Genomic DNA, 14,188 nt, shown 5'->3' with positions numbered 1-14,188 from the left:
GTTATTTATTTAAGCCATCTCCTGCCATAAGCAAAGGGATGGAAGATCAGTATACTGGTCATCATTTGATACAAGTAAGAAAGTTGAACTTAAGGTCCCATATACTTTTCTGGTCTGTGTGCAGAGTCCGAACCAGTGTTGTGGTCCCCACTGGGTAGTGGTCTGGGTTCTCTTTATTCATCTCTTCATAGCCAGTCTGAGTACCATCTCCCCAGGGAAAGGGCTTGGCCCTCATGTGCAGACAGGGTAGGCGACGCACTGGGGTCTCTCGTGCTCTCTGTGATATGACTTCAGGAAGATGTTCAGCACGCTCACCCCCATGCTGGGGAGTGCTATAGAGTAGCTGAGGGCCTTCCACCTGCCAGCTGACCCCTCCTCGCCATGGCTACCACCCAACACAGGCGGCCTCAGCTGTGCCCCAGACACACCTAGCAGCCCCAAAACTCGGGACCCAGCTGCCACTGCCATTTTTGACCTCCATCTCTTGGTTTTCTTATGAGAGGTCTTCAAACAGGGTCATGCGAGCTGTGGGGTGAGAAGGATAAGCTGCAGGGATACGGACAGCTTCCTCACTCTGAACCCTGCCCTCTACCCTGTTTTCAACAGGGAAGCTCTTCTTGTGTCCTGCTCTATAGCAGCCTAGCTGTGTGACCCTGGCAAGTACTTCATCCTTGTGTACCTCCGTTTCTTCATCTGTAAAAAGGGAACAATAACGGTTCTGCCTCCTTGGACTGTTGTGAGGACAAATGAGATATGCACAAAGCACTCAGGGCCTGGTTCAAAATAAGCATGCAGTAAGTGATCTTTGTTGTTAATTATTGAGCTCCAAGTTATATTTCTTCTAAAAAAATGGTTCTGAACTAAAAAAAAAAAAGTCTTTTCAGATGTAGATGGGGCTTTAAAAGCTATATAAATATGTTCTAGACTGGGTCTTTTCTAAAAGAATTTCTAGTTTGAAAATTCTTTATTTCTATGCTAATTCTACCAGCAGGAAAGTTAATTTGAGCCAAGCTTGCCTAGCAAAGTTAGTTTTAGATCTCTAAACATAAAGATCTCTATTGTTTATGATAATTTTCTTCCAGCCCCCTGACATTCCTTCAACCCTACTTCCCATCCCATAGCAATTCTTTTCTTTTCTTAATGCTTCACAATGAACTTGTTGTAACAGTTGTACAAGCTTCCTTCTGACTTGAGTCAGCCTTGCTTGCTTCATGGTTTGTCAACGTTGTGTCACCAGTCCCTAGATTTTTTGCTGAAATTGCCTAACTATAAAGAAATTGCATCTAATGGACCCTTTCTAAGCTTTACATTTATGGTAACCTCTTCTACATTTCATATGAAAGTGGGGGACTATGTAGTCTCAAAAAGAATAGGGTTAGGGAAAGGGTTTTGCTCTGTTTTCTAAGAGAAAGTGCTATTGGGAGGGGCATTTTCATTCTCACTTCGACCTACTCAGCAAAGGTTCAGTGCGGGTCCACACTGATGAACTGGTGACAGCAGTACTTACTCGCAGGCATGATTATATTATGAATTGATGAGATGATGAGTCAGGATTCAGCCATGAAGAGCGAGGGTTGATGGTCTCCTATCACCTCCCAATGTGGAATGTAAAAATTGGCAGGTCAGAGGCCTGCACTGACTCCCCCTCTCCTCCCCACCCTCCTTGGGCCTTCATTCAGGTGCAGAAATGCTCCCATTTTCAGTGATGAGGTGAGATGTTCTCTTTAGGTTTAGGAAAGTGACAGAAGATTGGAGTGGGCCTACTTCTCTGTGCGTTGCTCATATTGATATAACATCTGTCTACCAGCTGATTGTATGTTCCTAGTATCTTCTGAAGGCCCAAGCTCCTCAAGATCAATAGGGTCTTTTTAACTGTGAATAGGGTTGTTCCAGTTCTATCCATGAATTTGGAGCTATGGTCATAATTGAGTTGATGACGTGGATAATAGTTGATTGGAACAATTGGTGTAAAAAATCCAGGGTTACATAGAGCATGTTGTCTTACACTTAGTGGAAGCAAGGAGAATAGTAAGCCAGGACTGTCCCACCTCTGAACTCTCCTGTGGTTTGAGGATATAATGTGGTTGAGGGGTCCATCAGTAAAAGAAGGCTTTGATTACTTTGGCTCAGCCAGGGAGGTTGGTGACCACCTTAGCTTACCCTGGAGCTCACAGCACAGTCTCAGCAGCAAGGCTGATGTTCTAGTACTTGAGAGAGGGTGGACAGAGAGGGTTGTGGGATGTTCTATATATCATGTTTAAGACAGGGTAGCAGGGAAAGTGTGGGATCTTTTTTCCCAGTCCTTTTGAGGGCCAAAATTTGACACTTTCTTCAGAAGGCCAAAAGCTGCCTCATTATCAAAATGAACCAGTCTCATTAGTTAAAGGCAATGTTATGTTTCCATTACTGTGAATTAATTCACATATATATAGTGTGAGGTAAGGATCCAACTTCATTCTTTTGCATGTGGCCATGCAATTCTCCCAGCACCGTTTGTGGAAAGACTATTTTTTTCCTCCATTGATTTGGTACCCTTGTGGAAAATCAATTGACATGGGCTTATTTCTGGACTCTCAATTCTATTACAATGATCTATCCTTATATTAGTACCTCACTATCTTGATTACCATTGTTTTACCAGTAACTTCTGAAATCAAGAAGTGTAAAATTGAGACCTTTACCCTTTGTTTTCAAGACTCTTTTGGCTATTCTGGGTTCCTAAGTCTCCATATGAATTTTAGTGTCAGCTTGTCAATTTCTAGAAAAGAAGCTGCTGGGATTTTGATAGAGATTACGTTGAATCTGTAGATTAATTTTGGGAGTCTTGCCATCTTAACAAAATTAAGTCTTCCAAATTCGTGAACATGAGATGTTTTTCTTTCATTGAGATCTTTAACTTCTTTAAATGATGTTTTGTAGTTCCCAGAGTATAAGTTTCCCACTTCTTTTTTTTTTTTTTAAAGATTTTATTTATTTTTTGACAGAGAGAGAGACAGTGAGAGCGGGAACACAAGCAGGGGGAGTGGGAGAGGGAGAAGCAGGCTTCCTGCTGAGCAGGGAGCCCGGCATGGGGCTCGATCCCAGGACCCTAGGATCATGACCTGAGCCGAAGGCAGACACTTAACGACTGAGCCACCCAGGAACCCCAAGTTTTGCACTTCTTTTGTTAAATAGATTTCTAAGTACTTTATTATTTTTGATGCTATTGTGAATTGAATTGTTTTCTTAATTTCATTTTTGGATTGTTCATTGCTAATGCAGAGAAAAAAATTGATTTTTTTTTTTTTTAGTAGGCTCCATGCCCAATAGGGGATCAAACTCATGACTGTACTCACCATCATACTCACAATGGTGAGATCAAGACCTGAGCCAAGATCAAGAGTCAGACACTTAGCTGACTGAACCACCCAGGCGCCCCCCCAAATTTATTTATTTTTGTATATTGTTCTCATATCTTGCAATCTTGCTAAACTCCTCTATTAGTTCTAATGGTTTTAAAAAATTGGATTCCTTATGATTTTCTACATATAAGATCATATCACCTGAGAGTAGAGATAGTTTTAATTCTTCCTTTCCAACCTGAATGCTTTTCGTTTCATTTCCCCCCCCCCCCCAGTTGCCTTTAAATCTTCTGATCTTCCAACCTCATTCATCACCTGGGAGGTGAAAAGGCAGTCCCGTGCCAGTTCCGTATCCTCAGGTGCTCTCTCTCCCTCTGCCGTCCCCTCGCATTCTGGGCTGTAAACACTGGCCTTGAAGCTGAGTGGACTAATAGGCACAGGTGAAAGCAGGAAGGAGAAGGAGGTAGTGGGGAGGAGGGCGGGACATGGGCGCCCCAAACGCCGGGTAGAAGCAGGGCTGGTAGGGCCTGCTTGCGGGTGCACTCTCCTGACTGCCCACGGCTCGGCTCGGGAACCCAAAGACGATTGCCACAGAGAGGCAAGGTGCCGGGCTCCGCAGGGTAGTGTGTCCTGGCTAGGTCAGTCTCAGGGAGCACTGCCACGTCCCAGGATCCACGTTTTGGCCAGCATTAGGAGCCAAAAACCCCAGCCAGAGCCCTTGCGACGGGTTCATGAATCCTGGTCCTGGTCCACAGTCTTGAATTCCAAGAAGAGCAAAATGAAATAGGAGAATCTGATATCGGTGATGCGGGATCCCAGGGTGGTTAGGTGGGCTGGGGGAGCCTGGGGGCGTGGCCGCTCGCTGCTGCCACCTGCTGGACCCGCCCGGTGCGTGTCTAGGCTCCGCTGTGCCTGGACTTCTTCCTGGTTCTTGGGCTGTGATGCAGAGTTGGAAGGATCCTTTGTGTCTTGGGGCCAACAAGGGGGTGCTTGAGCGCTTGTTGCCCTTACCTCAGTGCTGAGGTCAATGGGCTAGATAATAATAGGAAAATAAATCCATCATTGGGAGGGGCTTGGTGTGGTCTAGTCTTGAGCAGCGTCTCTGTCTTCCTCAAATGTAAAAGGTGGTGGGCTGGACAAGTGGATGGAGACATTAGGAGATTCCCAAGCCTATTATCTTATGTCCTGGCATTTTCTGTCGCTTTACCTATCCCCCTTCCACTTCCATTGCTAATTAATTTGTTGCTTATTTGTTATCTTTCTCCTCTAATGGAATGTTAGCTCCATGAAAGAATATACTGTATCTGTTGACTCTACCACTGTGCTACTCTCCCCATCCCGACCTAGATCCCAACCTAGTGCCTGCCCATAGCTGGTGCTTAAGATGTTTTGAATGAAATCCTCAGGTCATCTCCAGGATTTCTTCCACTCTCCATACTCCAGGACTATATAAATGTAGATTGCATTATTCTTTGCCAAATGCAAAAATTAGGCAGACTCAGTGGTGCCCCAGTCAAGAGCCCAGCTCCGGATTCAGTCTGCTGGGTTCTGAATCCCGACTCTACCACTTGCTAGCTATGCGACCTTTGGAAATTTACTCAGCTTCCCAGACCCCCAAATTCTTCATCTTTAGATGGAGATAATGACATGACCTGCCTCTCCGGGTGGTTGTGTGTGTTAAATGAGTAAATCCATTAAAATACTAGTGTGGTGCATCCATATGAAGCTGTCCGTGTAGTTAACTAGCATTATCATTATTCACTTACACCTACCCATGTGACAAGCCCATCATCTCTCTTCTCATGCAGGCCTGCCGGACCTTCCCAGTTTGTTCCTGTCAGCCTTTCCCTGCCTGGGAATGTGCAGGGAGCTCTGTTGCCATGGGGATTGCAGGGTGTGGTCCTTCCTCTGGGCCAATTACAATGATGCTACATGAAGCTGGTCTGTGTCTCCGGTTTCCATCTCCTTGCAGAGAAGTACTGAGGTAGGGACCTGGCGGAGGAGAGCCAGCCTCCTTCTCAGTCCCCATCCCTTCTCTTGCAAATGCAATAAGCATTTCACCCTGCCCCTTCCTTTCACAGGCTTGTGAGGATCTGAATGAAAGGGCTTTCAAAGCAGCATAACTTCATAGAGGAAGGCGACCTGGTCTTGAATTCTTTCCCTTTATTCCAGGCTGAGATGAATTTCCCTCTCTTTGACCAAATATTTCCCCCAGTTGTGTGCACTCAGTTTAAAGAAACACACGCAGTGCTTCCCAGCGCTTCGAATTAACAAAATGCTTTCAGGGATCTTTCTACTTTTCTCTTCGCAGCCACTTTGTAAAGACCTTAAGTCAGGAGTTCCCTTCCCATCTGATGGCTGATGAACCCTACCCTGGAACCTGCCACTCAACCGCTCAGCCTCACGCTGAGGCAGATGCAGCATCTGGCTTGAATGTGGGGCCCCTCACCTCGGTCTAGACTCTTTTTCACCTTGCTCAGCTGGATACTGGTGGATTAGGCTTTTAGGAGAGACCATCAAACGCTGGACCGTCTAAAAGACCTGAATAATTTCTATTGGGAAAACAGTCTCTCTGCATCATTATGAGGGTGTGAAGAAAGGGGTTAATAGAAATAAAAACTACCCCCACGAGGATGATCACAACAATTGGCCACCAGGAAGGTACAGGAGGAAGGCACGGGGCTCTGCTGGGAAAGTGGTCAGAGGAGCAGTATCTTGGCTCACTCCTCTCAGGGAATGGAATCAAGATCTGGGGAAGCAGAGGATCCCTTTGTTTAGAAGTTTGTTTTGAACTTTGTTTAGATTCCAGGAAGCGAGACTAACAAGTTTCACCCAGAAACAGGAAAATGTTAGCCATCCAGTGGCTAACCCATCAGGACTCACTTGTTCTGACTTCGTCCCGGGGAAAGAGGAGCCCTTTCTGGGCCAGCTTTACCCATGGCTGTTGCCGGGGCTGCCCTCATGAAGCCTCTCTTTCCCACAAGAGTTCCCGTCTTTTTAACTTGAGGCTCCAGCCACGAGTCAAGTGAAACAGGCCAAGTCAGAATCATCATTCTCACAATGTGGGCTAAGTCCAGGGCCAAGAGTGAGGCAGGGAGGCAATTAAAATATATGATAATATATATAATATGATCCTCTAGAGGAATAAATATATTATATATATAAACCATGTATATAGAATCTATGTATAACAATAATCTTCCTTGCCGAAATGGGATCACATAGGCGTGTGTCTAGGATGCAGAGCCCGAGTTCAGAAGGATACTGCAGCTTGCCTGTGGTTGCCTTCAGGGAGGGGAGTGGGCTTTGGTTAGGAGCCAGGTGGTTTAAAAGTGGACACACCTTTTTATTCAACATGCAGCCTGAACTTTTGCTTACATATGTGACCGTCGCTGTGATGACACCGTTTTAAACAGAGTACCTGGCCTTCCTGCAGGACAGTACTCCCTGCCATGCTCTGCACGGGCTCCTCTCACCCTCCACCACTACAGACGTGGTCTCTGAAATTCCCCTCGGCAGCCCCCAACTTTCAGCTCACCCACTCCCTGAAATCTCCCCAAGCTGCTGGACAGTCTCCTTAGGATCTTGTGACATGGTTTGTCTGATCGCCTATATGTCCATCCCCCCTGGGCCTCCTCATCGAGCCTGACTCCGAGGTGGCCCCTTTCAGTCACAATCTCACCAGCCCCCCAGATTCTCGCACCCTAGTGCCCCCTGACACCACTGCTTTGCCAACTCTGAACTGCTGTATGCTGTCCCTGCTCCATTTCGAGGCTCCTGGAGGAGAGACATAAACCCCCACGGCTGGGCCCCTGCAAACTTTTAACAGCCAGCACCCCCTGTCCTTCACTGGGACCAGCGACCCGTCCATTCCTTTCGGATCAGCTTCTTATTATGCTACCCCCATGGACGCCCTTGTTCTCCTCCTCCCTGGTTACATTGTGGCCTTCAGCCATGAGCTGCTCCAAACGCACACCTCATTCCTCCATACTCTCAACGCCTTCACACGGCCCATCTCAGAGGATCCCTGTCTCCAAGACAGGCTCTGTGCCCACCCTCCAGGCCATCCCAGTTCTCCTCCTTCTGGACTCTTCTACACCAGTGTGCTTCTTGCTGCGTCTTTAGTCTATTCCTCTCTAGTTCATATTGGTATGACACAAAGCTCTATTCTGGGCTTCGCTTGATTTAATAGTTTCTTTTCCCCCAGTGCCTGAGGAAACAGAGGGCATGCGTGGTGAACGTTGTGGAGTCTGCCTGGAACCCCAGCTATCACGACTGGCCCACTCCTTCCCCCAGCTGCTGGAAGCTTTCAAGGTCGACAGCTCTCAGCTGATCCCTCTCTGGGGCTTGCCTGGAACAGAAGAGTGCCCTCTCCAGTCCGTGCTCCCTTCCGGGGCAGCTGCCCTCAATGACTGGCCATTGCAAGGTTGTAGCCTGTCCAGTGACTGGTGGTTATCAGGTGCCCCTGGCCCAGGATGACTCTGCAGGGCCCGCCGAGCCCTGGGCTCCCTTTGGGAACGAGCTGAGGACTCTCTTGAGTCTGTGTTGCAGGCCATTCCGTCCCGTCTTCCCCGCCCCCACCCCTAGGGATCCTGTGAGCACAAGCCCATAGGCTTCCTGCCTGCCAGTGTTCCTCTCAGAGTCTGCTTCTTGGGAACTGACCTGCTGCAGCAGGCTTTTCAGACTGGGGGAGGAATCTTGAACAGGGATGGAAACGATCAGTGTTCAGATTGATCTCATCTGTGTGGAACATAGAGGCCAGTCTGAGAAAATTAAGCTTCTTGGGTCAGTATAAACTTTTGGTTTAGGTAGCTTAAAACAAATTCAGTTGTACAAATACAAGTTGTGAGAGATTTGGTCAGGCATGTATTTGAAAAAAGAACTAAGAGCTTCCTTAATTTTTTAGTTCCTTCCTTCCTTCCTTCCTTCCTTCCTTCCTTCCTTCCTTCCTTCCTTCCTTCCCATAAGAGTGCCTATTCTATGTCAGGCACTGTGTTGCATGGTGGGAACGGGGCAGCAGAAACATGAGGGGGGAGATGATAAATAAACACCCAGACTTAGGACTATAATCACTCAAGTAAATAAGCAGGGAGCAGAAATAAGAATAAAAGGAGGTACCTCTCAGAGTAGGTGATACTGAAAACAAGGCTGACCCGAGGTCCGCACCGTGTGCAGTGGGACAGACGCTGGGGCAGTCAGAGGTGAGGGACTGAGGGGTCTGCAGGGCGTGCTCACTGAAGCCTCCAGACACTGAGGGAGCAGCAGCGGGGGAGTTCTGATGGCCTCGGCTCTGCGTGGTCCAAGCCCCAGTGCATGGGCACCACCTGCAAGCTCCCACTAGGACTTCTCACCCCTGAGGAGACCCGGGATTAGGATCTGCATTTCACCCGTTCCCGGGTCTCTCCATTTCCTATGGCTGCTGCAACAAATGCACACTTAGTGGCTTCAAACAACACAGCTTTATCTTCTCGGTGTCAGAAGTCCCAGGTGGTTCTCACTGGGCTAAAATCAAGGTGTTGGCGGGGCCATGTTCCTCTTGGAAGTTCTAGAGGAGAATCCGTTCTGCGCCTTTTCCAGCTTTTAGAGGCTTCCCCCATTCCTTGCCTTGGGGCCCCATCTTCCATCTAAAACCAGCATTGAGACAGCATCTTCAGATCACTTTCTCTGATTCTGACCGCTGGCTTCTAGTCTCCTTGTCGTGTCTTCTTCTGACTCTGACCTTCCCACCTCCCTTGTGGTTACATGTAGATGATCCAAATAATGTCCCTTTCTCAAATTCCTTCACTTAATCCTATCAACAAAATCCCCTTAGCCAGGTAAGGTAACATATTCACAGGCTCTGGGGATATGGACATCTTTGGGGGGCGTTATTGTGCCTATCATGCCAGATAATTAATATCCATATTAAAGTTTGAGAAGCATTGGCCCATTGTATTTAGATGGTTTTCCTTTCCTACTTTCCCAGGATGTTCACATATTGTTGAAACCTTTTAAATTAAGTGCATGGATGATAAACTTGTTTTACTCGTTTGCTTGACCTCTATACATATGTGGTTCTGTGGAGGTTAAGATAATTCTGATTTTTATTACTAGACAGGTGTTGCTTGAGGGAGGGTTTGGGGTTGGGATCCTGTGTATATGTGTCTGGTTTATATCCTCCTGGCTCTCTTAAGTGGTGAAGCCTACTGTATGTGCTGGTGCTGGCTGGAATGTTTGAGAAAGCTATTTCTGTCAATTACTAGCCGTAAGACCTTGGAGAAGTCACGTGATCACTCTCACACAACACTTTCATTGCTTACAAAATGGCAGGTCCAACTCCTATGTTACTAATATAGGTGTGAGGATATAGTAAGATGGAGGATTTCATCAACAGGGAACTCTTAAATAATTATGTCATTTTTTTGTTATCTGTGGATGCTAAACCTTGAGGATGAGAGGGACCCTCTCACATTCTTTTCTTTTTTCTGTTTTTTAAAGATCTACTTATTTATCTGAGAGAGCGAGAGAGAACACAGTGGGGAGGGGCAGAGGGAGAGTTAGAGAGAGAATCTCAAGCAGACTCCATGCTGAGCATGGAGCCCAACTTGGGGCTCGATCCCATGACCCTGAGATCACGACTTGAGCTGAAACCAAGAGTCCATGACCCAACCGACTGGGCCACCCAGTTGCCCCCTCACATTCTTTTCATTGAGAGAGGCAGAGTCCCTGCATGTGGTCCCCCCTTGTGGTTAAGGTTTTTAATTGACTTTGGCATAGATCAGGGATGCCTGGGTGGCTCAGCTGGTTAAGCCTCTGCCTCTGGCTCAGGTCATGATCCTAGGGTCCTGGGATCTAGTCCCACATTGGGCTCCTTGCTCAGTGGGCAGCCTGCATCTCCCTCTGCCTGCCACTCCCCCTGCTTGTGCATTCTCTCTCTCTCTCACAAATAAATAAATAAAAAAATAAAATCTTAAAAAAAAAACAAAAACTTTGGCATAGATCAGAAGAAAAGGAGAACTAGACGGACATCTAGACCCCTGAAATCTACACCTGGGCCTGTCCCTCATCCCTGCAAAAGAAACCCCTGGGGCATTATTTGCTGAAATCTGGATGCACATCAGAATTACATGGAATGGGTCTAATCAGAGATTCTGTTTCACTGGGGCTGGGTAAGATCTAGGCATCTGAATCTTGATAAATCTCTCCAATGGACAGAATGTGAGCTATCTCCTGACTCCTGTAGGCTGATGTAAGCTTGGGATCCATTAGCAGAAGAACAATATGTGAAACGAAGGAGGGGACAGTGCCTCAGAGCTGTGTACAGAACACACAGCTCTGTTGGGCAGTTGGATGGAGATCTGGGGACCCCACTTCCAGAGGAACTTGAGCAAGGTCATCACGTGAACAAGACCTGAATGGATGGGGACACAAAGTGACTTTTCATAAGGAAAGCACCAAAGAGGAAATGGTTGACTTTCTGAAGGCCACCCAATGAAATTTATCAATGAAAACACCTAGAAAAGAGACATACATTTCCTTTTGCTTGAAACCGATTTACAAAATCACAAAAGCCAAATACCATAGCGATGAAAATAGTTGAGCATGAAGTTTCATTTTTCTTTCTTAAGTAAACTGTTTGCAAAACTCATGTCTATCAAAAACATTGACCAGTCGAGAATTAAGGAGAGAAATGCAGCTAGGGTGGCTGGGCTGGATGCCTTTGTCTGAGGTAGTGAAAGGTATCTTCCTGATTATCTGAGGACAGGCAGACCCGATTTTACTTGGATGCATTTCCTTGTAAGCTTTCTGATTGGAACTGAGATTTTTGTCTCTGTGGCTGATAGGCACATTCTACTCACCAAGGATGTCTCTTCTTCCTCAGAGTCCGGATGCATGGACAATATGCCAAAAACTAGCATAACAGTGATCACACATGCGCGTGCGCATGGGCGCGCGTGTGCAAGAATTGCACAAGTAAAAAACCAACCCCTATAAACTCCTTTTAAATCCTGACAATCATTTTGTGAGGTAGAACTTTTTTTGTGATCTCGATGTGACTATTACCATCATTGTTATTTGCAAAGGAGAGACTATACCAAATAGCATCCAACTTGGAAATGGCAGAGCCAGGAATTGAACTTTGGTCTTCTGACCACAAATCTAATGCCCAAACAGAACTCCAAGAGGTAAAAACACAGCATTGTGGAGTTTCTTGGGGCTGTCCTAATAAACTGTCCAAACTGGGGGGCTTCAAACAACAGAAATACATTGTCTCATAGTTCTGGGGGCTGGAAGTCCCAAATCAAGGTGTCTGCATGGCTCTGCTCCCTCTGAAAAACCTGCAGGGAGAAGCATCCCTTGCCTCTTCCTGACTTCTGGTGGTTTGCTGGCAATCCCAGGCACTCCTTGGCTTGTGGATTCGTAACTCTACTCCCCTCATTGTTGCTGGGGTTTTTGCTTGTGTGTCTGTCCTCACAGGGTGTTCTTTTTATAAGGACACCAGTCATATTGGATTGGGGCCCTCCCTACTCCACTAGGAACCTAACTTAAATAATTATATCTGCAACAATCCTATTTTCAAATAGAGTCACATTCTGAGGTACTGGGGGTTAAGTCTTCAATATATCATTTTTGGAGGGGACAGAATTCCACCCATGACATAGTCTTGCATTTTCCCCCTTGAATTATAGTTCCCCAGTGCATATCTTATTATCCCAACTAGATTGTGAATTTCCCAAGAAAAAAAAAATTCCATTTTACATCTGAAGGGTCCAACTGGCTGCTTTTGGGCTGGATTTGGCCTAGAGGGATTTTTGTCTGCTCTGAAGCATTAGCCTACACAGTGCTTTGGGAGATTTTCTGAATTAGTCTGAGTATTCATTTTTTTGATTATTTTTCTTATTGAAGTATAATTATCATACAGTGATATATTAGTTTCCAGTGAATGATATACTGATTCAACAGTTCTATACAATGCTCAAAACGGTGGATGCTTCACGAATTTGCATGTCATCCTTGCACAGAGACCATGCTAATCTCTGTACCATTCCAGTTTTAGTATATGTGCTGCTGAAGCGAGCCTAGTTTGTGACCATTAAAAAGTTTGGGAACTTCAAGTTAAAATCTTGATGTCTGATTTCTATGACAAACCAGAATGTCTGGTTATTTACCAGAGGAACATGGCAGCATAGTTCTCATTGCCTGAAGCCTAGCAGGGGGTTCTTAGGTGGGGCAGTGCCCTCCTTGTACCACAGATATATTTATACCCTATTGATTCTGCTTCTCTGGAGAACCTCGATTAATATACTCTTCATTCAGAAATATGTCTAACACCTAAGCCCCTCTTGAGACCTCCATTGCTGTCACTCTGGCGCAGGCCATCATTATCTCTCTTCTGGATGTTATAATTGCGGCATTCCTGGAGTCCCAGCTATAGCCTATTTTTCTTTTTTTTTAAATAAGATTTATTTATTTTAGAGAAAGAGAGAGCATGTGCGAGTGAACAGGGGGAAGGGGCAGAAGGAGAGGTAGAGAGAGAATCTCCAGCAGACTCCCCACTGGCGTGAAGCCCAATGCAGGGCTCGATCCCAGGACCCTGAGATCATGACCTGAGCTGAAATCAAGAGTCGGCCACTCAACCAACTGAGCCACCCAGGCGCCTCCAGCCTATTTTTCAAGGAGCAAGCAGGGTGACTCTTTAAAGCCATAAGTCCATCATGAGACTCTTCTATTTAGTACCCTCCATTGTCTTCCATCCCACTCACAGTAGAAGCTGAAGTCCTTAGAGGCCTTCAAGGTCCTATGCAATCTGGCCTCCAACTGCTTTCTCCAACCTCATCTCTATACCCTGCCCTGCCTCATGGACTCCAACCACACATGCTTTTCCTTCCACTTGCCACCCATGGTCCAGCCTCAGGGCCTTTGCACCTGCTGCTCTCTCTGCCTGGAAAGCCCTTTGTTCAGGCTAATTCATCTGAGTTACCCATATGCAAGATAGCACTAGTTTCTTGCATCTCAAGAGAAGCAATGACTTTATCCAGAATGGACTTGCCAAAATGTGTGTCTCAGCCAACTGCCTCAGGGTGTCATCTGGGACAGATGGGTTTCCTTTGGTTGGTCTTGGTCATTTGCAATTTTGGATCTCTGTTGCTGCACCTGTGTAAGAATGGTGTGCAGGCTAGTCAAGGAGAAATGATAAGTCTGAGCATTTGTCATCATGTGCACGTTAAACCATGGTTTCTCTTCATTGTCTGATTCTCATGTACCTCCCAAAATTTTGAGTGACTACTTTCTAAAGAAACTCTTGCTCTTTTATCTTAAGTCCATGAAAACATCCTAAAACACTGCTTTGGTGAGGGAAAAGGCATGGGACATTATGGGAAGTGGATACTTTAAACAGATGTGCACAGAGGAAACATCCCCCTTGTGATCCCCTATGTGATCCCCCATGTAATTGGAGAGACCCTGTCCCCCTGCCCCCCCTGCCCCCACCCTAGCCCTCCTCTCCTGGGCTTTCCATAGTGATCAGCAAGCTCTGAGGGTTCACTATCAGATCATCGAACTGTTTTTCACTGTGGTCACGGCAAGAGCTTGTATATTAGAAAAGTGAAGCTCCCGAGTCGCGGAGTCAATTAGACCTGGCTCCAGTCCTGAATCTGACGTTCGTAGATAGTGGGGCTTTGGACAAGTTATACGCCCCTTTTCACGAGTTTCCTCACTTACGGAATAGAGCTGATAGGGCCTCCATTATGGGGCTGTTACAGGATTTAAAGGAAGTCATGTATAGTGAGTGCCTTCCCGTGGCCAACATTCAGGGACTGGGAGTCAAGATGAGTCAGCATGGAAACTGAAGCCAGACTCTTGTCACC

The 14,188-nt window shown here is 46.3% G+C and overlaps 1 non-coding gene across 1 annotated transcript; it reads right to left on the bottom strand.

Annotated features, from left to right (window-relative positions):
- Nucleotides 1–12,298: 12,298 nt before the first annotated feature.
- LOC116626170 lies at nucleotides 12,299–12,398 on the bottom strand. The gene has a single exon (XR_004298185.1). It is a non-coding gene; the product is annotated as a U6 spliceosomal RNA (small nuclear RNA).
- Nucleotides 12,399–14,188: the final 1,790 nt, after the last annotated feature.

This window comes from Phoca vitulina, unplaced genomic scaffold (assembly GCF_004348235.1).
Source record: "Phoca vitulina isolate PV1807 unplaced genomic scaffold, GSC_HSeal_1.0 scaffold83, whole genome shotgun sequence".
NCBI lineage: Eukaryota > Metazoa > Chordata > Mammalia > Carnivora > Phocidae > Phoca > Phoca vitulina.
The sequence above is the reverse complement of the archived record's forward strand: the minus strand, read 5'-3'. Positions and strand labels throughout refer to the sequence as shown.